At 47.0% G+C, this 25,508-nt stretch overlaps 1 protein-coding gene across 1 annotated transcript in view; it reads left to right on the top strand.

The window, feature by feature from the left end:
- The first annotated feature begins 14,937 nt into the window (after nt 1-14,937).
- Nucleotides 14,938-25,508, top strand: part of kkv (hyaluronan synthase-like protein kkv) — a 119,488-nt gene continuing 108,917 nt past the window's right edge. Inside the window, exon 1 of the mRNA XM_037412197.2 lies at nt 14,938-15,096. The gene's annotated coding sequence lies outside the window, so the exon portion shown is untranslated. The remainder of the gene's footprint in view (nt 15,097-25,508) is intronic.

Genomic DNA, 25,508 nt, shown 5'->3' with positions numbered 1-25,508 from the left:
GAGCATAAAGAAGTCCACTGCCACCTATTTATTTATTTATTTATTTATTTATTTATTTATTTATTTATTTATTTATTTATTTATTTATTTATTTATTTATTTATTTATTTTAAATACCTATTTATTTATTTATTTATTTATTTATTCATTTCTCCCTCCTTCCCCCACCCTTTCTTACTTCCAGCGTGACAATTGCACTGTGCAACAAAGACGGCAACACCAGCTGTTAATTGGAACGTGAGATGTTCGGTGCAGAATATACCAAAGCCTCACGGCTCCAGTGCCATGCATAAGCACTATCTGCAGAGCGCAGAAGACTGTGTGACCAGTCATAAGTCCACATCATCATATTGACCATAACCCATGTCATATAGGCGAAATAACAATATTATTGTGAGTGATTTCAGCTTATTTAATTTTTAGGAAGATACACTGTCATTAATTAATGTGAGCGGTCTACAACGTCCATGTTTCAGGAGTGGGAGTCTAACATTCAGTGTCAAGGACGTCATGGGTTCTTGAGAACGGAGGTCGCACACGCTCATCCAAGCGTGGCCGATGCGCTTCGACAGCGTCTTGAAACGGGCCATCACCCGTGAGATGTCTTACCTTATATATATATATATATATATATATATATATATATATATATATATATATATATATATATATATAAAGGGCGCCTACTCGAGAAACTCAGTCAGTTAACGCTACCATGAGAGGTGTAGTCTTCGCATTCACCCGTAAAGTGAGGTGAAGCCGGGTATTGAGGATGGAGAGTGACGTACACAAAATACGCAAAACAAATGTTAATTAGTAGCCACAATGAAGCCAAGGAAAGTGCGAGGGGGGATTCTATTTACAGCAATTATGACATTAAGCGTGAACGTGGACGACAAGACAACTTTCACTCAACAGGGACCGAACCCTTCGAATAACGCGCCTGGTGCGATATCAATGCAACAACCAAGGTCTGAAATGCTTTGACTTTAAGACGAAACAAACGTGTCGTTAGTGTGATGTGTGCTTGCGCATTGCAAGGTGAATTTATGCAAGCCGTATACTACATGTCTTGAACAAACGCCACTTTCTTTCCTTCTTTCCTTCCTTCCTTCCTTCCTTCCTTCCTTCCTTCCTTCCTTCCTTCCTTCCTTCCTTCCTTCCTTCCTTCCTTCCTTCCTTCCTTCCTTCCTTCCTTCCTTCCTTCCTTCCTTCCTTCCTTCCTTCCTTCCTTCCTTCCTTCCTTCCTTCCTTCCTTCCTTCCTTCCTTCCTTCCTTCCTTCCTTCCTTCCTTCCTTCCTTCCTTCCTTCCTTCCTTCCTTCCTTCCTTCCTTCCTTCCTTCCTTCCTTCCTTCCTTCCTTCCTTCCTTCTTTCCTTCCTTCTTTCCTTCCTTCCTTCTTTCCTTCCTTCCTTCTTTCCTTCCTTCCTTCTTTCCTTCCTTCCTTCTTTCCTTCCTTCCTTCTTTCCTTCCTTCCTTCCTTCCTTCCTTCCTTCCTTCCTTCCTTCCTTCCTTCCTTCCTTCCTTCCTTCCTTCCTTCCTTCCTTCCTTCCTTCCTTCCTTCCTTCCTTCCTTCCTTCCTTCTTTCCTTCTTTCTTCTTTCTTTCTTTCTTTCTTTCTTTCTTTCTTTCTTTCTTTCTTTCTTTCTTTCTTTCTTTCTTTCTTTCTTTCTTTCTTTCTTTCTGGTCACGCGAATGCCGCAAATACCAAGTGAACGCACAACCGGTGCACCTCTATCCACGAAGCGCACGTGTTTTCATGTAGCTTCTCTTATGACACGCACGCCTTTACATTCGCATACGTCATCAGCCTCTCTATAGGATACGATGTGAAACAGACATGAGAAATCGTAACCACCAGGAAAATTCAGACAGTGCGAAAATTTAATGTCAAGCTCGCCTCTCCAGGCGCTGATGAATGCAAGAAAGAAAATAAGAGACGCCAAGTCGATGCCACCCTGAAACAAGTTTCTGGAAATGACGCCACGTACAGAAGTTCTTTATACGCTTACACATCACTTTAAAATTCCAAAGGAAATTCTGCGTATTTTCCGCCCTTTTATTTACCGCCATCAGTGGAACAGAGCCAGTCCTTGCTGGTGGAAAATAAATTCTGAGCACCTCAACGAAGTCAAGCATAATGAGTGAGTGAAGGACATAGATTGTTCTTGTTGTAAATCGCCCGTAACACTACCAACTCACGCACGTAAATGAGCGACAACGAGTGTCTACAGTATATAGATTGTGTGTGTGTGTGTGTGTGTGTGTGTGTGTGTGTGTGTGCGTGTGCGTGTGCGTGTGCGTGTGTGTGTGTGTGTGTGTGTGTGTGTGTGTTTTCGCCATTGAGACGCCACTTGTCGCGCCCTCCACTCCGGGATAGCAGCTTGTTGTCGGCGTTGCCACTTAGCCTTTCGCAGCCGAGAGCACTTTCACGATCGTTTTCATCCATGAGACAAAGAGAAGGAGTGCTCTAAAACGCGCTTCATCAGTGTTACCGTCACGGCATATAGTGGGTATTGCACGTGCTGTTCCGTGATGCAGCGTCATCGTCATCGGGTAGCATGTGCTTACGTCCTTATTTGATGCGAAGCAGCTCTTACCCTTGTGTTCACAAGCGCTCCTCGACTCGACTTTCACCCTTCACTTGACCGAGTTGAGCACTGTGCCACAGCTCGGCTGAAAGTGACGCTGCACTACTCAAGAATTGCGGCAGATTATCACTGATATGCAGTGATTTACCCTGCCTAGAGACGGCGCTCCCAATGGCCTTCTCAAGTGAAGGTGAAGCGCTGAGTCATCGTCGTCGTCATCTTCATGGCGTATTTTGCATGTGCTGTGCCTGACAACGGACAAGCCCATGGAGGAAGGAAAGCTCAGGGGAGGCCCTCGCAATGCGAGCTGCGGGGGAAGTCACGTGCTTTTGCAGGGCGGTTGTGGGACAAGGTGGGCACGCCAGCGTCTCGTGTCGCGACTGCAATACCACTCGTATGGCCGCGTTGTTGATAGCCGGCTGGAGTTCTGAAAGTGCATTTTTCTGCAACTGTTGGCACTTAAAAGATGATGCAATGTGTCATAATCCTGCAGTGAGAGTTGGTCTTCACGGTTGCGAGTTAAATTTATATCGCTTGAGCTCGAAAGTGGTCGTTTCCGAAGTTCGTGACCACTTCTCCGAAAATGATTGGCATCGCAGCTTGGCTGTTTTGCTTCGGCACTGGGCTCGCGTGCCTCAGCGAAGGAAGCCTATAATTCCAAGACGAGAACGGCAGCGTCTACGGCTCTTGGATGCGAGGGGCGGCGGTGAGTCGTTCTCGTGTATACGACGGTCACAACTATCGTAAAGCAGAACGTGGCCCACTGTTCTCACCGGAGCTTGCCGAGTCTAGAATCAGACATGCCTGACACAGAAGATGATTTATTGTTTGAATTATCGCTTCCTGTTAACGTTTTTCCCTTGGCAGCCTCATCTTCAGCCAAGTTTTTTTCAATATGATCACAGTCTGCTGGACCGAACGTTGCTGCGAACGATACTCGTGCGCACGTATCGTGACACACATGGCGAAGAATGATTTGAAAGTACTTCATCTGGCTAAATAGCAAGATAAATTGAATAACATTTTAGTTATATTATGTTCCGTACCCCGAACTTACCGTATCTGCAGAATAAAACACTGCAGCCTGTCGTGGCAATTATCCGGTCGATTCGCGCTGTTGCTCTCTTTCATTCAGTGAATTAAACACTGAGTGCAAAGCTGCAAGTTTGCTGTAAATTCACAATCTGAGCCGTACTGAGACTGCGAATGGCAACAGGCACTCCCCAAGCGAGTACCGCAGCACGCTTGCTCATAATCGGCGCAAAAGTTTCGCTTTTCCAGCTCGTCTATCAGATGGCGTCGCGTACGATATCGGCTCGCTTAATTCCCTCTCGCTGGCGCCCGTTTCGCGTGCGCGAGCCGCCGCAGCACCATTGAGAGGAAGAGTCTTCTAGTCTTCCCTATTTTCGGCTTCACGAAATGTGGCATAACGTCCTCTCCTAAGTTTATTCCTTCCTCCATGGAGCAAGCCTATACCCAAAAGAGCTTCGTCCCTAAAATTGAGGCAGCGATGCAGCATAGTGGGGCGAAGACAGAGGAAAGAGCGGACCTGGTGGTCTTACACCATAGAGTTTCCTAAAACTAACTAAAGGGGACTCTGACGCTGCGATAATTCAGCGATCATGAGAATGATGGGTAGTACACAGATTTGCCTAGTCTTCATACTTGCGAGCGCCGAATCGCACTTGTGGCTTCATTTATTGTTGGGTTTCGGCTTTGTTTCGAAGGAAAAAAACAAACCCTTTTGAATTAACCTCGTGGAAAATTTGGAATGGTAAGCCTAAAAGAATAAGGTGGTGAAGCACAATCGCTGAACATTTGCTGATTTTTGTTTCGTGAGAAAACAGCTCCAAGCCACACGAGCACACATGGATCCAGAAGTACGCAGATTAGACAAATCCGTGTACATTCCCATGCTGGCTGAAGCGCCGTGCGTTCCAGCTCCCGTATATACCGTGGGGAGGGGGAGGGGGGGGGCAAGTGATTATAAATGAAAAGAAGAGAAAAGTGAACCCCGTAACTGTCTCTCAGGGGGAGGACACCTCAACAGTAGCTCACGAGGGATGAGGGTGGAGAAAGAAATAAAAGGATATGATTAAAAGGTAGAGAGATAGAGAGAGAGGAAGGAGAGAGTGAGGCGCAGAGACATGGTGCGATGGAAGTGAGGAGAAGACAGGAAAGATGGACACGGTTGCAGGAGTCCGAGGGCGGGGAAACACTGGCGAGAGTATTGTCGGCGACAGGAGATGGCGTAGGGGTAATCCAGTCGGCCAGAGCTACGCTGTCGTCGGAGATCGCGAGGGCACAACCGGTCGGCACGGAATCCAGCGAGCGAGTCCCGTATATACTGCCAGAGTTCCCTCTAGTGTATATATAGGAAGCTCTATACCTTATACCCCTCCTTTCGTTCCCCTTCTCCCCACTACCCTTTCTCTCTACTTGTTATGTGCTGTGTTTGAAGCTTTCCCATCCTCACTTCTCTCCTCACCCTCACTTCCCTTTCCCTTTCAACGAATTTATTTCATTGGTTTTCTTCATTTATTTCTCTTTCAGCCATGCTCGCTATTTTAGCACGTTAAAGAGCTCAGCTCGTTTCTTAGGCATTAAAGATAAAAGAGAGATCGAAAAAGAACATATATATATACAAGGAGTAGGTGGGAGGTGGCCTGGTGCGAGCCACCTCTCACAAAAAGTCGTTGGGCTCTTCATTGCAGAAGCCCATAGGCGTCCTACGCGATTCAAGCTCGGTTGACCAGGGCCTTTTGACTCGCCAGGACGAAACAACCAAGCAGGGCTGCCTCCCAGTCCTCCCTGGTGGGGTTCGGTATTGGGGTGAGGCGAGGGGATGAACGGCGTGCCCACCAATGGCAGATTCAGAAGGGGGCACCAATGTCTCTGCAGCACCCTTCCCCCTTAATTCAGTGCTCATTGTCTACCTACTATCACCAATTAGGACAAATGAGTGAAACTACTGTTATCACACATTAATAGCATTTATATTCCCTACTGAAACGTTCCGTATGCGATGTCCAATAATTCCGTATGTTTCCGTAAGAATCTTACGGAAATATATGGAAAACATATAGGAAACATATGTATTTTTTACGGAAACATATGGAATTATTGGACTCGCATACGGAACGTTTCAGTAGGGTTGCGAAAGTTTTTTTTTTGCTAGCAAAAAAAAGTGATAACCACGCCCCCCTCTCCGGTGTTACAATAGGCGTCCGCCCCCCGCCCCCCCCCTAAAATGAGTGGATGGATCCACTCCTGATGGCCACACCATGTGAAAGATGTCCGAAGACTTCTCCCCTCAGTGCGGGCGTTTTACTGTGCAGGCAGGATCGCGATATTATAAAACTGCCGGACACAGCAGTGTTTTGGTGTAAAGGCGGAATAGTGTAAAGGTTCGTCTGCTTTAATGATGCCATTTGACAGGCTTTAGGATAGTGGCCGGAGGATATTTGCACTTTGGCATTCCTTGAATTGCACTTTATGTATACATATGAGTATGAGAACTCATATGCTCATATGAGTATGAACTCATGCTCACATGAGTGTGACAACTCATATGAGCGGATCACGAGAACACGCATGCACAAGTAAATCTTCATGACAATCCGTACCCGACTCGCAAAACAAATAAACTTGTCTTACTAAGGTGTAGAACAAACTATGGCTATGCTAGCGCACATTCTTCCAACCTATCTGAAGCCGTGACCCGCATGTCATTTCCTGCACTCCGCAATACCTTTGTAATATAAGGTGTGAGTACATTTTTCTATAAAATTGACTGTCATTGCTTCCTAACGAAAGTGCCTTACATTGTGTGAAGCCGGAAGCCTGTCTGTAAACAAAGTTTCGGTAGTGAAGCTGAAGCGTCTTGTTTCTTGCTTTTAATGTTTTTAAACTTTTTAACTGCGACTTTAGCCAGTGCATTCGTTTTTACTTCGCCTTGTATTTCGTGATATGCTTGTACGAACAACTGTTTCTGATGTGTACATATTGGTTGTGAACAAATGTTTCGAATGCCTGCACTTATTCGTGCTGTTTTTGTTTCCTCTAAATAGTGAAAATTGTTTTTCTTAAAATTGCACAGTGTTGTTGCGTATGCTGACATGTAGGGATGGCGAGGCTCGTCAAGCAGTCGTTGATGACGGCTTTTTTCTTGCCTTCCTCAGTTTTTTTTTGCCTGTAAAAAAACTGGAATAAACTGATTGATTGATTGACATGATTATATGCTCATACAGTGATCATGAGAGCTCATATGAGCGGATCACGAGAACACGCATGCAAATGCATGCACAGGTAAATCTTCAAGACTTAGACATAGCAGAATTTTACTGTAGCAGCAGTTTGAAGACTATATATACTCCTGTTTGGGACCGCACACTGCGTACTGGTTAGTAGTCACAGAATTTATCAGATAATTGTTGTTTGCTATGCATCATCATGTCCCCTTTGCTATGCATCATCATGTCCCCTTCTATTTACTTATGTGTGTGCCATTACGTAGCACGAAACTTCTATTCCAAGGTAGTCAATAAAATTATAGCTTGCCTGAATTTTGCTTACGATGTCACGTGTTCAGAAATATGTTTATCGATTCTGAGTACTTGGTACTCAACTATGGGCGAGCAGTAAGCCGTCCCGTGCACGAGTAGAACATCGACGTCGCGATCGATTGATCACCGTTACGGCAAAATCTACTGCGGCATCTACGACTGAGCTGGCAACGTAGGTAGCTTAGTAGTTGCTTAATTAAAAACACTAAGGAAGGTTCCCTGTTTAGTAACGGCTAAAATTAATAGCTGTACTAGCTGGTAGCTAGTAAAAGTACGCTGCGAAGGTAGTAAAATGATCCGGAAACTAGTAAAACACACGCGTTTACTAACTGATTACTAACTTTTTTTCTAAGAGTGATGACCATTAAAAAAAGATGGTTGGAAATTTTAAATGAGAACTGGAAAAGGCGAATTAAGTGCAATCTATGGGTACAATAACGAATCATCTTCAACGTGTACACCTAATACAAATAATTTCGTCATGCACAATTTCATCGGCCGATACCTGAAACACCATAATAGCCTAGATAAAATATACTTTAATTATGTCGTTAATCACGCCTGAATACTGTATTACAGGCCATCGACTGCATTATAATTATACGTCTTGGGACAAAGAAAAGGCTCAATATAACCTGCCCTTTTATGATCGAAAGGGGAATATACTGTTCCATGTAGGAAGCACTAGTGCCACATTTTGGCGTTATATAGAGCAGAATTACTAAAACAAGTGACAAGGAGTTGTATTACATGCATTATTCACTGCCGGAAAGCCCCCGCTAGAACCTCGCGATGATTTGGGTGCACGGTAAAGAACCCCAGGTGGTCGAAATTTCCGGAACCCTCCACTACGGCGTCTCTCATAATCATATGGTGGTTTTGGGACGTTAAACCCCACATATCAATCAATCATTAGAACCTCGCGATGACGTGCTGTGCAGTGAAGGTGAGCCAAAGGCAGGCTGCCTACTACCTTGTGGTTGTTCAGTGGGAACATTTTTTTTCTCCCTTAAAAAATGTATTCATATAAAACTTTCTGACAATTTTACTGACAAAATTTCTAATGCAAAAATATAAAAGTCATAAGTGTTGTGGCTTGGGCTAGTTGGTTATCTATGAACTTAGCTTGTGTTAGCGCGGTACATATTGAAATAAATGGGGAAAGACGACAGAGACATATGGAAATGTAGGCGCTAAGCTTTCTACACGTCTTTGTCGTCTTTTCGCTTTCATTTTCATATGTGCCACACTGACACAAGCTAAGTTCATAAAAGTCATAGTTTTACTGAGATCACTACATTGTGAAAATTAAGCCGCAATATGAGTCAAGACGCAGTTTTTCCCAACTTTGTTACACTATTTTGGCAATATTTTTGCTTCATTTGCTCTCGAAGTATTTATTAATTGATTTTGCTTCATTTGCTCTCTAAGTCTTTATTCATTTAAAATGGGAACATATAAAGCACGAAATGGAAATATAATACTGGCGAAGAATTTCATGCCTTTTATAAGAAACGATAAACATGCAGCATATTGCAATTTTTCGCCAAAGCGAAAAAGGAAGAACATTAACACAAAAACAAATCAACTATCCTAGCCATGGAAGAGTAGCGCCTTGAGATCAACGAAAAAAATTGTTTTGTAATAATTACTCACACCAGTAATATTATGTAAATTATTTCGCGTGACACAGTTTAAAATGGGCGCCCAAAGTTCGAAGCACCCTCTAGACAACACGAAATTTTCGTGCAAAATATAACAATGGAAGGTCTGCCGCGGGCCCCGATGGCATAACTAATAAGACCCTGCGCAACCTGGACGACCGGTCAATCGACTACCTCACCGAGGTCACCAACAAGGCATGGAAGAGAGGCGAGGTCCTTGACCCGTGGAAGGTCGCACGCACCGTGCTCACTCCCAAGCCGGGGAGGCCACCCAACTTGGACAACATGTGCCCCATTTCGCTCACATCCTGCGTGAGAAAGGTAGCCGAGCATGTGGTCCTCAAAAGGTTTACTTGGTACCTGGAAGACAATGGACTCTACCCGCACACCATGATTGGTTTTCGGGCCAAGCTTTCGACGCAAGACGCTATGAAGCTGCTCAAGCACCAAGTCATCGACTGCAACACTCCAGACATGCGGGCCATTCTCGGCCTCGACTTAGAGAAAGCCTTCGACATTGTTACTCACTCTTTCGTGTTGTGGTCGATTGCTGAGCTCGGCCTCGGTGTCAGATTCTACGAATATGTCAAATCGTTCTTTGTTCGTAGGAGAGCCACCCTCAGGGTGGGAGACCTTGTCTCCGAGGAGATCGAGCTGGGCTCGCGCGGCACGCCACAAGGGTCAGCGATATCCCCCACCCCGTTCAACCTTGTCATGGTCCGGCTGTCCAAGAGACTCTCATGTATCGAAGGCATTAACCACACAATTTACGCGGACGATATTACCATTTGGTGCACAGGTGGCAGCGACGGGCAAGTCGAGCGCTCCCTGCAGGAGGCCATAGACACCACGGAAGATTACCTCCATTCCACAGGCCTGAGCTGTTTCCCAAACAAGTCCGAGCTCCTCCTCTACCAACCCACTAGGCGAGGGCCCAAGCTCAAAAACTGGCAGCCGATCTCGAAAAGTGATATAAAGCTCTACACCGGAGATGGCGGTGCAATACCCAGAGTTGACTCCATTCGGGTCCTCGGCATGACTATCGAGTCCAATGGTTCCAACGGCAAGACTATACTCAAGCTCGCCGCCAAGACTGATAACGCGGTTCGGCTGGTTCGGCGGGTGGCCAACCGCTACCAAGGCCTCAAGGAAGACAACCTAATCCACCTGGTCAATGCCTTTGTGCTCTGCCACTTTTCATATGCCGCGGCCATGCACAATTGGCAGCGTGCCGAGCGTGACAAGATCAACGTCTTGCTCAGAAAGATTACCAAGCGGGCCCTCGGTATCCCGATCAGGACGCGCACCGAGCGCCTGCTCCAGCTCGGAGTACACAATACGTCGGAGGAGATTGCCGAAGCGCAGGAGCGGGGCCAGCTCACACGCCTTTCGAGCTCCCAGACCGGCAGGCATATACTCCGAGAGCTCGGACACTCTCCGGCTGAAGTGAACGAGAAGATGAGACACGTGCCCCGTGAGATTCGCGACCTCATCACCGTGGCACCGATACCGAGGAATGTCCATCCCGAGCACAATCATGGTAGGCGATGGGCTAGAGCTGCCATTCTTCTCAAGCAGATTCACAGCGAGGAGCGCGGTGTCAGCTTTGTCGACGCGGCAGCGTACCTGGGAGCCGCGCCTTCTCCGCAGTTGTCTTCTCCAAACAGCAAATCATCAACTGCGCATCGGTTCACACTGACAAACCAACGATAGCCAAGCAAGTGGCCATCGCCAAGGCCATCCTGGAAGGTGAAAGGTAGGTCATCTATAGTGACTTTAGGTCAGCTATTCGCGCTTTCGAGCGCGGTGTAATTCCCAAGAAATCCCTGCGCATGCTCCAGAGTGGTGGCCGCGACGGTATAAAGCACCACGTACTGATCTGGTTTCCTGCACATGTTTGAAAGGTCCAAGGCGCTCCCCCCAACCTCAACGAGTCTGCCCACGAGGCCGCGCGCGCGCTAACCAACAATGCCGGTTCCGGGCAACGATTCGGGGCCAACGGGGTTGCGGAAAACAGGGACGCGCCTGCCACGTACAACGAAATAACAAAACATTTTGACCTCGCGCGAAAACTATATCCACTCCCTGATGCAAAACTTAATAGGCCACAGGCCCTTACGCTCAGACTACTGCAGACCAACACGTACCCTAACCTGAGATCCCTTCACGCTATTTATACTGACGTGTTCCCCAATGACGCTTGCCCCGCATGTGTGGATGTATCCACGCTGGCGCGCATGCTCTGGGAGTGCAAGGCAATGTACACTAACCCCGACACTACATCGATCAGGTGGGAGGCGGCCCTACGCAGCTCCCTCCTGGCCGACCAAGTTTGGGCCGTCCAGCAGGCCCGCGGAGCGGCCGATAGGCTTGGCCTAACGGTCCCGACGTGGGGGTCACCCGCTGTGTGCTGAAGCGCGCCATGCATGACCACAATGAAGTTTCGCAACCAACCAACCAATATAAAGCCCCAACAAGTACTTGGCACATTCACATATACCATCACATTTTTTTTCAACATGATAGGATATGGTCAAAAGTTTTCTGGGTACACTTGATATGGTATGAGCCATATGTAAAATGGCTTCAGCAAAGTAACGAACGAAATCCTTTGTTGATTTCTATGTTTTGGTCGGGGTCCGGCCTTCGTCAGGTATTCCCAGCCGAGGAGGAGGACAAGAACAACAAGAGAAAAGGCAGGGAGGTTAACCAGGCACATGCCCAGTTTGCTACTACCCTACGCTGAGGGAACGGGAAAGGGGCGTAACGATGAGAGAGTCAGAAAAGAGAAGAGAAAAAGAGAAAAACAGGATTGTCAGTCAATGGGCTGACACGTATGCAGCGGTGGCACTATACAAAACTTAAAGGTGTTCGCATAGGCCTGCAGTCCTCAAAAAGCACAAGACGGCTTTGACTGCTTTTCGAGCCGACGAAAGGCGAGGGCGGTGTTCCAGTAGCATCAGCATAGAAAGTGGCCGATCGTCCAATTGTCGCAATGCGTTCGAAAGCTTCTGTCTTTCGGAGGCAAATCGAGGACAACGGTATATCAGATGGTCGACGTCTTCTTCGGTGCAGCAGACGTCGCATTCCGCATTGTCGGTCAATACGATTAGGGTTTTGTATGCTTTTATGAAGGCAATCCCCAACCAAAGGCAACAAAGAAGCGAAACTTCACGTCGACGAAGTCCGGATGGAGGTCGAAGTTCCAGTCGATGGCTTATTTGGTAGAGTCTCGTATGTCTTATGCTTGGGGTGTTCCACTCCAGCCGACACAGACAACGTGTCAGGTGACGAAGTTGCTTTGCAGCGTCTGTCCTTGACAAAGGAATCAGAAGGGTGTGATCTTCTTGGAGCGATGTGCGAGCCGCGTTGTCTGTGAAATCATCGCCACTAACCCCACAATGGCCAGGTAGCCACTGAAACTTGACTTCATGACCTGTTTCTGTGACGTGGTGAAGAAGAAGCTTGACAACCTCGCAAGTTAAATGTTTATGGCAACCTCGTCGAAGGATTGACTGGATGCTCTGTAGGGCCAGTTTCTAATGCGAAAACACAGCCCATTTACTTAGTCTCTGGGATTTGATCTACTCTAGGGCGCCACGCGAAGCCGCAAGTTCTGCCGCCGTAGACGTAGTGATGTGTGACAGCTTGATTCGCAGAGCGATTCCTCCAGCTGGAATCACCACTGCGCCGCCAGAACTAGACGCTGTGGTTGAACCATCAGTGTATATGTGCACGTGGTTAATGTACATTTTGTGCAGGAGGTGCAAGCTCAATTGTTTTAGGGCTGACGAAGGCCAATTTGATTTTTTATGTATTCCTTCAATTGAAAGACGTACTTGTGAAAGTGTCAGGCAATACGGAGGATACAGCAGTTTCTCAGCCTGACGTGAACGACGCACGATGTGGACAGACAATTGCACTAAATTTCATGCGGGGCCTCTCAGTAGCGAGGGTCGCCAAGTGGTGGGAAGGATTTCCGAGCCGAAACGAAAGAACTAATGAAAGTGTTAGTACGTTCACCCGCTCAAGCCCATTTTTTATTTATGACTGGGTTTATTTATGACTGACTGGTGCCACGAGTTCGAAATTCGGCAGTCACCGTTGGTGGACGGAGTTGAGAGTCCGGACGAAAGACGACACCGAACGTATAAAGTTCTTTGTGGGCAGGAAGGCATCGTCTCGTTTCAGCCGCGGCACGGTCTTCGTCAGAGTACTATGACGAAGGGCGTGCCACGGCTGAAAACTTAGTAAGATAATTTACCTTTTCAATGTGTGCTAGCTTCAACTTCATTCACAAGCCAGAGCTTGTGAGAGAGGATTTTGATCTATAGCTCAGCGAGCGCCTGGTCGACATATGCACACACCTCATGATTCATGGTGAATCGAGGCTTTCGCTAAGTTGACGCTGTACATATAAACAAAAACACCTTCCAATCGTCAAGATAGCATCGATACACCCTGAACACTTGGGCTGAATGCGTCTTGGCAATTAAATGATGAAAGAAATTAGGCCTCGCAGTTTCAACGTTTTGCTTCTTTAGGACCGTCTGCTTAGACTTAGATGCACGTTAAATAACCGCAGGTGGTCGAAATTTCCGGAAGAAGAACAACTACTTTATTGATGCGCCCAGATAGTAAAGGTTCACATGGGCGAAGGCCCTAGGGCCCCACTGGCTTCTGCAGCTCACCGGTCCTGGACGAGGGTTGCCAGCTGGCTTCCCAAGTCCAGGTCGCAGGCCTCCCACGACTAATTTGCGAGTGAGTCTTTCAGTAGCAACGAGACGGCACCTGCTGGGCACTTCTGGCATGTATAAGCGATGTGCTGAAGTGTCGGTGTCTCTTCACACCAAATGCCTTTGTTTTCGTTTCTGTCGGGGTACATCTTATTTAGTATTTGCAAGTGAGGAAATGTGTTGGTCTGCAGTCGACGCCAGTCTCTCGTCTTGTTCCTATTGAGCTTGTGGTGGGGCGGAGCCTCGGTTCGTTGTCCGTACTATTGGAGTTCTAGAAGTTTGCGGGGCGCGCCGGGGGGGGGGGGGTTGGGGCGGAGTGCCCGAGGCTCGGCCTGTCATCTCTGGAGCCAGGCGGTTCACCCGTTTATTGCTATGCACTCCGGCTTATGCCGGACACCAGCTAGGTTATTTTGTGGTCGTGTGAGAGGGTCAGTCTCAGGATTCGCATGACACTGGCCAGCAAAACTCCCCGCAGGTATAGGCGACATGCGTCCTGCGAGTCTGTGAGTATACATGCCTATTGTTCTTCGGCTGCGGTGGCACGTATGACTAGTGCAATAGCCGCGGCTTCTGCCTTAGCGATGGATGCATGAGGTGCGTAAAGATTTGGCCGCTATTTGGTTCCCTATTTCTCACGACCACTGAGAAAGTAGGGCTAGGCGTTTTCGAGCCCTCCACTCCGTCTGTGTGATATCCCAACATGACGCAATGGCTGAAAGTTATGTACACCAATCCGATTGATCGGCGAATAGCAACCTGGCATGAGCAACAGATTGAACATATTCCTTTCACTACATCATCCCCTGCGCTTTCGTACGACATCCAGCTAAATCATGAAAGCCTGGTTTGTCGATAGAAACTATCCTTCTTTCACGCCAAAACCGAACTTACCACGATACCGGTCAAAGCGACCGTTGTTGGTATTTCGCTGAAAACACTCGTGCAGTAGGATCACCTTCTTTAGGAGATGTATAACGAATGCATGTTTTCCTCCCTTTCATCTCGCCTATTATCTTCTCTGAATAGAATCACTTTCTCTTGCAGCCCTTCGAATCTTTCGTACAAGTTCTCCATTTTCGGCAGGTGCACGCAAGAAAATAAAAGACATGAAAGGTGTTGTTACCGCTACAGTGAAACAACCGCAGCTTGTGTATCGAGGCAGCACTATCAGCGCTGGCAGGTTCATAGCCGAGCCACGCGTAGGAGCCAGTGCAACGACGTGTTCGCGCTTTCTCCCCTTTCCCCCGCACAACCACAACCGGACCACCACAACGTCTCCTTCGCTATCAAGGAGGAGCCGCCTGTTGTGTAGTCTTCCCCCTCACTGCATGCCCAGGTGACGTCACGAGAACTCCTCGCGGCGACCCCGATCTTCGAGTCGCCCAGTCGGTCATGAGCGCTCGTGGAGCAACCAGTTTGCCGAAGCGTCCCTGAGTGCTCCCCCCTTTTTTTTTTTCGCTCGCGCCGAGAAACCACTCTTTGGATTACCTTTCCGGAGCGGCTGGCCAGCGCTGCTTCTCCCGAGTCCAACGCGAAAGTCAGGTGAGAGCCACCCTCTTCGTCTCAGCTGCTCGTGGATGCCGCTGAAGCCCCGACTTCGAATCGGTCTTGCAGTGTCCGTGCAACACCGCCGGTGTTGTCGGTGCGTAACACCGAACACGTTGTTGTCGCACGACTGTCATACACCTGTCGCCCGTTCGTCGTTCAGTCTCGCCTTTGACTGATAGCACGGCGTCAACTTCGTGCGAACCATTTGGACATCGAAATACACCGACTACTTCAAATCTGAAACCGACACGAAGCGCGATCATCGCCCCCTCGCAGAGATTAGTTTGCCGCCTGTCGTTGTCTTCAAGATGCAGCCACCTGAATGCCCCGGGATGCTTCGCTGCATTCCCGCAATCCTTGACGTTTTGTTCGTGAGCACACTTTTCCGTCACATCATGTAGTGTTGAGGACTATCCGACTAACGTAGTTAGTATTGCCGCTTATGTGTTGTTGAACTGTGGAACGCGTGGCAAAAAATAATATTCGTGCCTCTTCTGACTGCTGGAAGGAGCTCAAAACATTACTGCTTTTGCGCATCGAGGGAAAAACAATTATGACATAGGTTTCATCGATGTGAAGGGTTTGTACATAGATCGGTGCACATAAAGATCATCTACGATACAGTTGTAAATGCGACAAGTATGCTGTCAATCGCAATGCCGGATGCATTGTTATAGTCAACATCCAATATCACTACAGCGAAAGAAAAAGAATCTTCGTTATTTCAGCCCCAGACGTGTTCGCCAAGTGCCTTCATTTTTTTTTGTTTACAGAATGAGCAGAACAAATCTATTATTCTTTTTAAAGTAATAAAGACGTGTACTCTTTGCCCTTTTGGTAGAATGAAAATGACGGTGCGCATTTGTTATGGTTATTGTGTAGTCATGGATGTCCACAATAGCATAGTTGCCACGTCAGTATATCTGTGCAATGTGACATCAATATTAGTTTCCTGCCGCATGCAAAAAGAGACCTGCGGGCAAAGCAACTGCTGGCATTCGCTGTATGCTAATTTCGCCCGTCCTGCTTTCCACTTTCCGTCTTCGTCATTCTCGAATGCTTAGTAGCCGCTTTAAGGTTCACGTCAATAATAAAAAAAACATAAAGCTTCAAAGTTATGCTTCAGTTATTTAAAAAAATATCACAAGGTTACGCACCACCTTCTTCCGGACATAAGAAAGGTCTAAAAGTTTTTTCTTACAAGCAATGGTACCGAGGTACCCGCAACAGCGATCTAGTGACTAAGGCACTCTGCTACTAACACGCAGGTCGCGGGATCGAATCGCGGCCGATTGATTGATTTGTGGGGTTTAACGTCCCAAAACCACCGCATGATTATGAGAGACGCCGTAATGGAGGGCTCCGGAAATTTCGACCGCCTAAGGTTCTTTAACGTGCACCCAAATCTGAGCACACGGGCCTACAACATTTCCGCCTCCATCGAATCGCGGCCGAGGCGGCCACATTTTCCACAGAGGCGAAAATGCAATTGACCCCGTTTATTATACGTATGCATGTATACTAATTGTACCACGCCCGGCGCTGCACGGATACCGCAGCTGTGGTCACATTAACATTTCGAAACAGTGCAGCTACAAGAATCAAGTGCTATTCACACACACACACACACACACACACACACACACACACACACATACATATATATATATATATATATATATATATATATATATATATATATATATATATATATATATATATATATATGCGTGCGTGCACAACTTTGCTGACGTAACAGTGTTTTCTTATTCACCGTATGACTGTCGCTTACGAGAACGATCAAACTGATAACGACACCATGGTGGCGGCGATGGCCAATCGCAGACGGCCGTTGTGTAAGCGATGTTACGTGAGTACGGGCTGTATGGAAGAAGGAATTGATGGAATAATTGTTGTGTGCTTCGTGTTTGGAGGAATATCATGGCCGTCTTCGCCTCATTTTGCAATACGCGATTTCGATACCTACAGCTATAGGCGTAGGTCAATCAGTATTGCCTTAAAATACACAGGGCAGGAAAACCGGCACTTTCTCACACGCAAAAATACAGCATTCATTATAAAGTGCAGTCGAATTAGGATGCATTGAATCTGAGTGGGATCACGAAAAGTTTTTTGTGATCCCACAGACTTTGTTAAAGTGGATCCTATATATGCCATATATTCTTTTACTTGCTGAAGAGGCTCTTAAGAAAAAAACTATATCTCTCGTACAAAGAAATAATCCCTTTACAATGCCAGATACATCACGTTTACAGGGGGAGCATGCGCGGTAAACCGACATACGCGCAAAAATAAAACACAGATGGTGACGCCACCTTCATGTTTCCGAACCAACTTAACATGACGTCATATTTTGACAGCGTCTGCTATAGGCCTGCATAATTCTTTATCGGAAACAGTTATTTAATTTTGTTCCATGGATTTAAGAAGACAGCAATGAGAAAATATTATTAAAATGTATTATACGAAATCATATATACTTGACGTCCGGGCGTTGAGGTGTCGGCGCGTACTTCAGAACCAGAATTTCGACCTCGATTTGTTTTTTTGGCGTGAACCTATTATGGAGGATTTAATGGTGACATAGTTCTAGGCGAAGAATTTATTATTTCAGAGTTTTCTAAAATGTTCCCACCAGCCACCCGTTCGTTCTCGGCGAAAAGAAGCTCAACCATATAAACCCCCACCTGGCATAAATTAAACGTCGATAGCGTATTGGCAAAGCATTCACCGATAGAGAAAATGATTTTGATGCAATCAATATTGTAGTACAATCTGAGCAATGTGAGTGAAGTGCCACAGACGCATGCAACAGATATATAACTCTTCTTTACGGCCGACGAGTATGCGTTTGACAGTTCAAGGCGTCAGACTTGCGAAACGTAAACGGCATCACATTCCATGGAAATAGAAAAATCCTGCTTGATATCTGCCCCAGATGAGCACAAGAAAAAAAAAAAGACATGAGAAGAAAGTACTGAAGGCAATTGTTGTATTGCATTGTTTCCTCCTCATTGAAAAATAAGTGGAAACAAAGCCTCACTTTCGCGCTATGGCGACATGGATTGAGGGACATTCTTTATTGTGTTAGCGTTGCATAACTAGATCACCACCTTCCGGCACTCCGTGAATTTTGCGGCAATAACAGCCGTCATCGTCCTCGACATTGTACGCACTGATTGGTGTTTTTATTTCTTTCTGGCCACAGAGTCCATCTTATTGTCAGGCGGGTAAATGTTATTTCCTATAAGGTTTTGCAGCGCATACTAAGAGTATCGAATTTGTGGGTTGCTTCGAGCTGTACATAAGCTGACGCAGACTGACAGCGCCGCCTCTGCAGTGTACTCCTTTTGTGGAGTCACGCACATTTGCCCAGAGGGGATCGTGGTGGCAACCAGGTAGCCGTCCTTCGAAAGAGCTGTGGTAGTTTCCATTGCCTTGCTGCCAGTGCAGGATAGCAAACCGTATCAATCTGGACACTCGTCCGGCTAACCTCCCTGCTTTCCGTAACCTTCCTCTCTCTTTCTATGGAGACGACAAAGTACTCAAAACAAGGCCTCTCAGAAAAACGTATGTAGTGTCACGGTGTAGACGTTCACCTATTGCAAATGAGTGCTATTTTATGTACAGTGCTGTGTGCGAGCCTTGCCACGCTCCTAGTGCAGGCGCAGAGGGGACGATAGTTTGCCCGGAATGGCAGGCAGTAAAAACACACTCGCCGGCGATGCAAGAACTCTCGCTCACACTCTCCGACACAAAGGCTCCCTCCCGCAGGAAAGAAACGAAGAGCAACACAGGTATCTATCTGCCTTTGGTACAAAGATATCTTTAGACCAGCGTGACAAGGTCCGCAGTATAGTATATTGCATGGACGTCACTGAAACCGCCATGTTGGAGATTAGCGTGGGCTTTGCGATGTCACAATAATGCTATCGAATCATGACATGTAGTTTGTTACTTTATTCATGCATGGAGGTGTTTATTCCACATACTTATAGCATTGAAAAAGCGACTTGTCTGTCATTGAAGCCCCCATCGCATAGAGTGCCAGTAAGTTCAGAAGCTGAGTCCATGACGTCACAGGCTGCGCTTATTCGCGTCCATACGCGTTGCGTTCGGCACACTGGCATCCGGGACTCCATGGCCGCCTCGGCGTCGTCGGGAACGACAGGAGGAAAAAAGAAGTGAGTGAAACTAACGGTGTCGCATTCCGGGGGGCAGTGCGGGTTAGCGGATCAACCAGTTCACCTTGACGGCCAGTCGTGGCAAGCGAGCCAAGAACTGCACAGCTGGACGGGCGGTTCGTTCTAGAGCGCGCATATAAATCAGGCTGGTCGAAAAAAAAAACGGCCTTTCCCGCGTTCGTCTCACGAGAGTCATGTACTGCGCAAGAGACACGCCATCCGGCAGGTTTACAAAGACGACATTCCAAGCAGGACGCGTAATCCACTGTGATTTTCGCCGACCGCACTGATTCGTGGGAGAGGGATGGAGAACGTCGCTTCCACAAAGACGCTGAACCACGGCCAATGAGGCCGTCGCTGCGGTGATGCCGGGTGCCCCGATGGGTGATGACCTCATATATGCCTCGCAAGACGTATGTGGCGGTGGTACTGTTTCACCGTATAATCTGCGCTTTCAGCCACACTTGAGGGCAGCCACAACACCCCTCGTCAAGTAGCACGTACCCATGCCTTCACTTTTCCCGCTCCTCATTGCGTTTTTGCATTAAGTCTTCGTACACTCATTGTGCTTACAAAACTTGCGCGGGCAAAGTGCAACCGCCTTAGTACGACAGCCTTGCCTGGCTGTTTCGTAATGAAGGTGGCTCTAGCATTGCCTTTTATGAAGCCCGTATAGCACTGTAGACCGAACTGAGATGGCTTCACAACCTTTTATTCTGTCGCGTCCTATATTTCTTACATTCGTGTTATCCTGTAACTTCCAGTCATTACTGCAGAGTGCGCATTATTAAAGACGCTTGTATACCTGGTTCACAGACGAAACAAATGAATTGATCCTACATACTGTTGATTCTAATCTTAAATATCAATTAGACCGTCATCTCCCAAGGAGCATCGGCACTCTCATACATCGCCTAAGACTCGGAACTGCTTACACAAAGCACTTCCTACTTCGTATTCAGCGTGCAACATCGTCAGCATGCTCACGCGGCCACGACGACGAGGATATCTATCACCTCTTGCTCGACTGTCCGAAACATGACGCACACCGAAGGCGAATCAAGCAGGAACTCCATACGGTAGATCCCGAGCAGCCATTTGCGTTGGATAAAATACTGGGCCCATGGACATCTAAAATAAATGCGAAAACAGTGAAGGTGCCGCAACGCTTTTTCGAAAAAAAAAAACAAATATTTTTGACCACTACTGAGCAGACTATAGTTGAAAGTGAGCGTGGTGGTGGTAGTGGTTAGAAGATGAGAAAAGGCACCTAATTCCTGCAACCCGGTCGGGAGCACGGCGCAGTGCCGGCGGGGAAGAGAAAAGGGAGGAAAGTGGAAAGAAGAGAAAAAGATTAAGTGAGCAGTGGCACGGTCACCATCAGCACGAACAGCAGTCCGGAAGCAAGGATAGGGGTGGCAAGGCGCCCGTCCTCAGCGGTAATTAAAAGTGAGCATGGCGGCTACGTGTTTGTTCTGTCCATGTGAGAATTTTTGCACTCGCCTAAGTAGGAATGTATATATGCATATATGCAATTTTTTGTTGTTGTTTTTCTACTCTTTATTTCTAACAATTCGGTGGAAAGGGGTAGCCGTCGCCAAGTAACTGTGACAAGAACTCCTTCGTTTATTGGCTATTTCAATAAAAAGAATAACTTGGTATTAACAAGGTTAATCTAAATTTTGAAACGCATGTTTCAGCTCAACATCTGACCATGGCCCGTGTCGCTAAATCGAGCAGGGCGTTCACTATGTTTGTTTGTTTATTTGTTTGCTTGTCTTATGGTTAGTCATATCCAGTCGGTTAGGCGAACGTATAATACATCACGAATACATTGCCCAACACAACTCACGCTGTGACTACCCCCCGGCTACGCTATAGGTAGATAGGCTGCCTAAAGAACTTACACGCACTTTCGTAACAGAGCCGCTACTGCTTCAGGTATTACACGATGTAACCCCACATGCAGCTCTGGCTGCAACCTTGCTCTTGCGTCAATTCCCTTGAAACATACGCTTTCCTTCACATCTCACTACTAACGCCGTCCGCTTACGTGAGACACGATAACCACACGCTTCTCCGTGAGCTTCCTTATGGCGACGCTCCATGACTTTCGCGACCATTTCAGCCAGCTTCTCGTTTTCGTCCATCTCCATTTCTCCTTGGAGCCTCCCACGCAAAACGCGCCACCATTCACACTTAGTACGCGTCTTAGGTTCTCTCTCTCTCCCCTTTGTAATCTCTCTCATGGCGCTGTTTCCAGCAGACGCATCAGCTGCTTGCGCATCGCCACAAATGACATGGGCGACAATGGAAGAAGAGGCCGATCGTTCTTCGGCAGGCGTCGGTAACGCGTCCCCTCTTGCGGGGGTTCACTGGCTTTAACCACGCAAGGAAGGTGGAATCTTACAGCGTGAGCGGAGTTTATCCGACTCGGCCTATAATGGCTGTGGCGGCGTCGGCGACGAACAAGCCCCGCACGGCTGGGAGTCCTACGAAGAGTTCTCCGAGAGGCCTCGCTGGTGGTGTGCGATGCCGTGGGACGTGGCCCCGGCCGCCTGCGCACTCGGTGGCTTCATCGCAACGACATTCAGCTAGCCGTATACGTTTACGTGGGCCATTGCGTTGTCTTCGTGAGTGTGTACATACATAAGGGGACGGCGCGCTTATAGCGCAAGCCTGTGACTGTTGCGCACGCCGCGAACTATCTGCCTCCGCAGAAGAGGCAGCTTGGAGCGCGCTTCCGTGCAGGCCTTCACGGATTGTCTGCAGCTTCCTTTTCGCCCCGGTCGACCTATAGCCTTGCGGACGTCCTTGACACTTCCTGTAGGATGATTAGGCTTTGTTACACGGTACGCTGTTTGGTAAGTATTCTGTGGATAAGCAGGGCTTTATTCTCTAGCAGTAGCTTCTGCACTGCAGTAGAGAACTGCCGCAGTGCATCGCGTGTAATTTTTTCCTCGTCGTTCATGCGCTGTTTTCCCATTTCGTCTTCAGGTGACTTAAGGTTCTATGGGTGACTGCGTAATATTTTTAATACAAGATTTACTGTCTTTGCGGCCAGAAGTCCTGGTGACAAAAACACAAGATAGCGAAGTTCACTGACCATGCTTGGTGAGCAACGAAATGTATATCGAAACAAAAAGAAAAAAATGTGTGTGTGTGTGTGTGTGTGTGTGCGTGCGTGTGTGTGTGTGTGCGTGTGTGGGTGTGTGTGTGTGTGTGCAGGTATATGTTTATCAGCAAAATAAACATATACGTCTGAAGTTGAACGTATGTCTTTGTGGCTCTTATATATTTTGTACTTATTTACTTTGCTTTTTTCATATATTTTAAAGGAGACAATATTGAATTATAGAAGCATGCATACACATTATGTTTCTGTACACAAAGGAGAGAGCAAGACAGAAGAGAGAAAAATAACTTCACGGTATGCACAGAGTTATTCCATAAAAAATTATAACATCCAGCCATTCAGATGGCATGGAAAATGGAATTGCACCCCGCTATGTGAGGTGTGCCCAATTCTATAGAATTACGTGTTGGGCTATATATATGTGCACGTTGAAAGTTTTATATGTGGTAAAGCTATCTATCACATCACAAAAAACCAAGTCACAGCCAGGTTAGCTTTGACAAGACATCTGAGCTCTATACTTTCCATAGCGCGAAAAAAAAAGAGAAAAATAATAAAAACAAAATAAAAGAGTCGGCAAAGATCACAGCGCCCACTTTCACTAGAGATAAGACGAGACCGGAAGCACACAGTAAACAGATAACGAAAAATAAACGCGTACGTGAGAAAAAATAAACTTAATATCAAGGAGTAGCGATTTTGTAAGTAGGGGAGAAGCTACAGATAAAGTTAGGCACGTGCTGTTATAGATTAAGTCAGACACATTTCTACGGTGGCCTCAAATGACTAGCCCATGGCGTTTACGTGAAAAAAAAAGAAGAGCTAGAAACGCGCAGTCTCTTGTGGTCCCGATCGAACGCATATACAAGGAGTCACCGGAAAAGGCCTTTGTTTCGCGTCGCGCTTTTGCCGAAGCACCTCTCGGAGCTGTGCTCTGTTCATTGCGCCTCTTTCAAGGGGCCTTACAGCGGTGCCGGAAGTGCGGGTGGCACGAGCCTTAAGGCATCGCGCTGCATGTTATTTTTTCCTCCTTCCGACACAACCGTTACTTCCCGACACTTTGAAACGCCTCGCGAACTGCGCGGTGCAGTCAGAGGCCCTTTTACACGTCGATGCTGCACGCAGCGCTGCTCCGAAGTGCACGGCCTTCCACGGCAAAAGGGGTCGCTCGGATTCGTCGTTGTGTTGCGCCTGGCTGTGTGTATTACAGGAAACCTGTCTTGCATGCTCCAATGTGTGCGCGACCACATGTAACCAGACGTGGAGAAATAGCTAACCCGCGTTTCCACTCCACTATTAAAGATTAAGAAGAAAGGGGGACTTTCGCTTTTACATTTTCGGTGTAAATGAAAGTTAACTCGTTGCTAGGGGGGGGGGGGGATGTCAACAAAAGAGGACTAAACAGGACGAGCGTTTACCACTAAGAGAGTAGCCAGAAACCTATTCTATTGGTTCACTCACCCATCATGTTCGTTCTTCGTGTGTTAGTATGTGTGCACTTACGTGTACGAATGCAAAGTTTAACATTTCCGGGGAGGATTGAGTCTTACCCTGCCACTCTTTCACTCCCTTTCCGCTGACTGCGGCAACAATGATGACTACCAATTGAACTTCATCTGAGGTCTGTACTTTCTACAAAGAGAAAAAAAAGAATGAATAAAAAAAGAAAAAACGAGGCAAAGATCAACAGTTGACCCGCCTACCTACAGGGTAACTACATCAGTGCAGCTGTTTATATCCCCAACATTGGTGCTTTTTTTTTAACAAAAGTCACATTCACTCGATGTTGCAATGAATTTCATGGTTTTACGCGCCAAAACCACGACATGATTACGAGGCAAGTCATGGTTCCGGATTAATTTCGACCAGCTGGTTAAGCTGCACCGACGCCGCACAGTGCCTGTAGGCCTCCTAGCATTTCGCCTTCATCGAAACGCGACCGTCCGATTCGCGAAAGGAATAACGATGAGCACGATGCAACTGCACTTGCAGTATGACTTGCAGGATCATTTGAAACGGTCAACCTTACGCGTTCGGGAGTTCATTTCCTCGCGACACTGCATCAGGAACCGCAGACCGGTTAGTGACTGAGTAGGCGTTGCACATTGCAGTATCCGGTTTTACTCTTGAAGACGAATCTCAAGCATCCTCGAAGTTTCTGTTAGTACGGGGAGGCTGAGCGAACATAACAGTGGCAATTATCACTCGTTCATGAAGGCTCGAAGAGTCCCTGTTTTAGTTTGGGTAGATAGGAAGATTTTGCTTTCTTTTATAGCGTTTGGCTCTAAGGAAAGTCACGTTGTATGAGGAGGAAAGGATAAGAACAAAATGACAGGGAGGTTAACCAGTTCTCAGACCGGTTTCTGCTACTCTCAACCAGTTCACAGATCACTTGTGCCAAGGAAGGGGATAAGAGAAAGAAAAGATAAGAGGAAACAGATGTCGCAATGGAAACGAAGAAGAAAATGGAGAAAGAAAAAATAATAATTCGATAAACGACCTTGCATAAAAGTGACCCTAAGACTAATAGTCCTCAAAAAGCGCACATCGAAGGTTCTGTGACACTATGTTACGATATAACGAAGACAATTGGGATATAACGAGCACAACTAACATGAGAAAACCTGTTGGTGTCACGACGACCTAAGACCGTACAGGAAAGCTTCCACGTTGGTCTAGTGCTTACTGTGCTCTAGCGCTGAGCCGCAGATCACGGGATCGAATCCTGGCCGAGGTACCAGAATTTTCGATGGAGGTGAAAATGCTCAAAGCTCGTGTGCAGTCGCGCGCCATATGAAGGTTATCGCACGAGCGTCGACCGGCCTAACGTCTCAGGGGTCTAGCGGCACCCTTTCTCTCTATTTTGAACCTTTCATTCGTTGCGATCAAGTGGGCTCTTATCTCCTCAGGTGGTCTCGGAATTGCCGGGAAAATCTGTTAATGTTGGTGCTTCGCACTGCTTCGTTTAAACAGCTTCCATAGACGGGAGTGATCACAGCTTAAAAAAGAGTGAGTGAAGCTTGTGCGATACCAACCTCTCCTCGAAAGAGTATTTGGTCGATGAA

The sequence above is a fragment of the Rhipicephalus microplus genome, chromosome 1 (genome assembly GCF_043290135.1).
Source record: "Rhipicephalus microplus isolate Deutch F79 chromosome 1, USDA_Rmic, whole genome shotgun sequence".
Classification (NCBI taxonomy): Eukaryota; Metazoa; Arthropoda; class Arachnida; order Ixodida; family Ixodidae; genus Rhipicephalus; species Rhipicephalus microplus.
The sequence above is the reverse complement of the archived record's forward strand: the minus strand, read 5'-3'. Positions and strand labels throughout refer to the sequence as shown.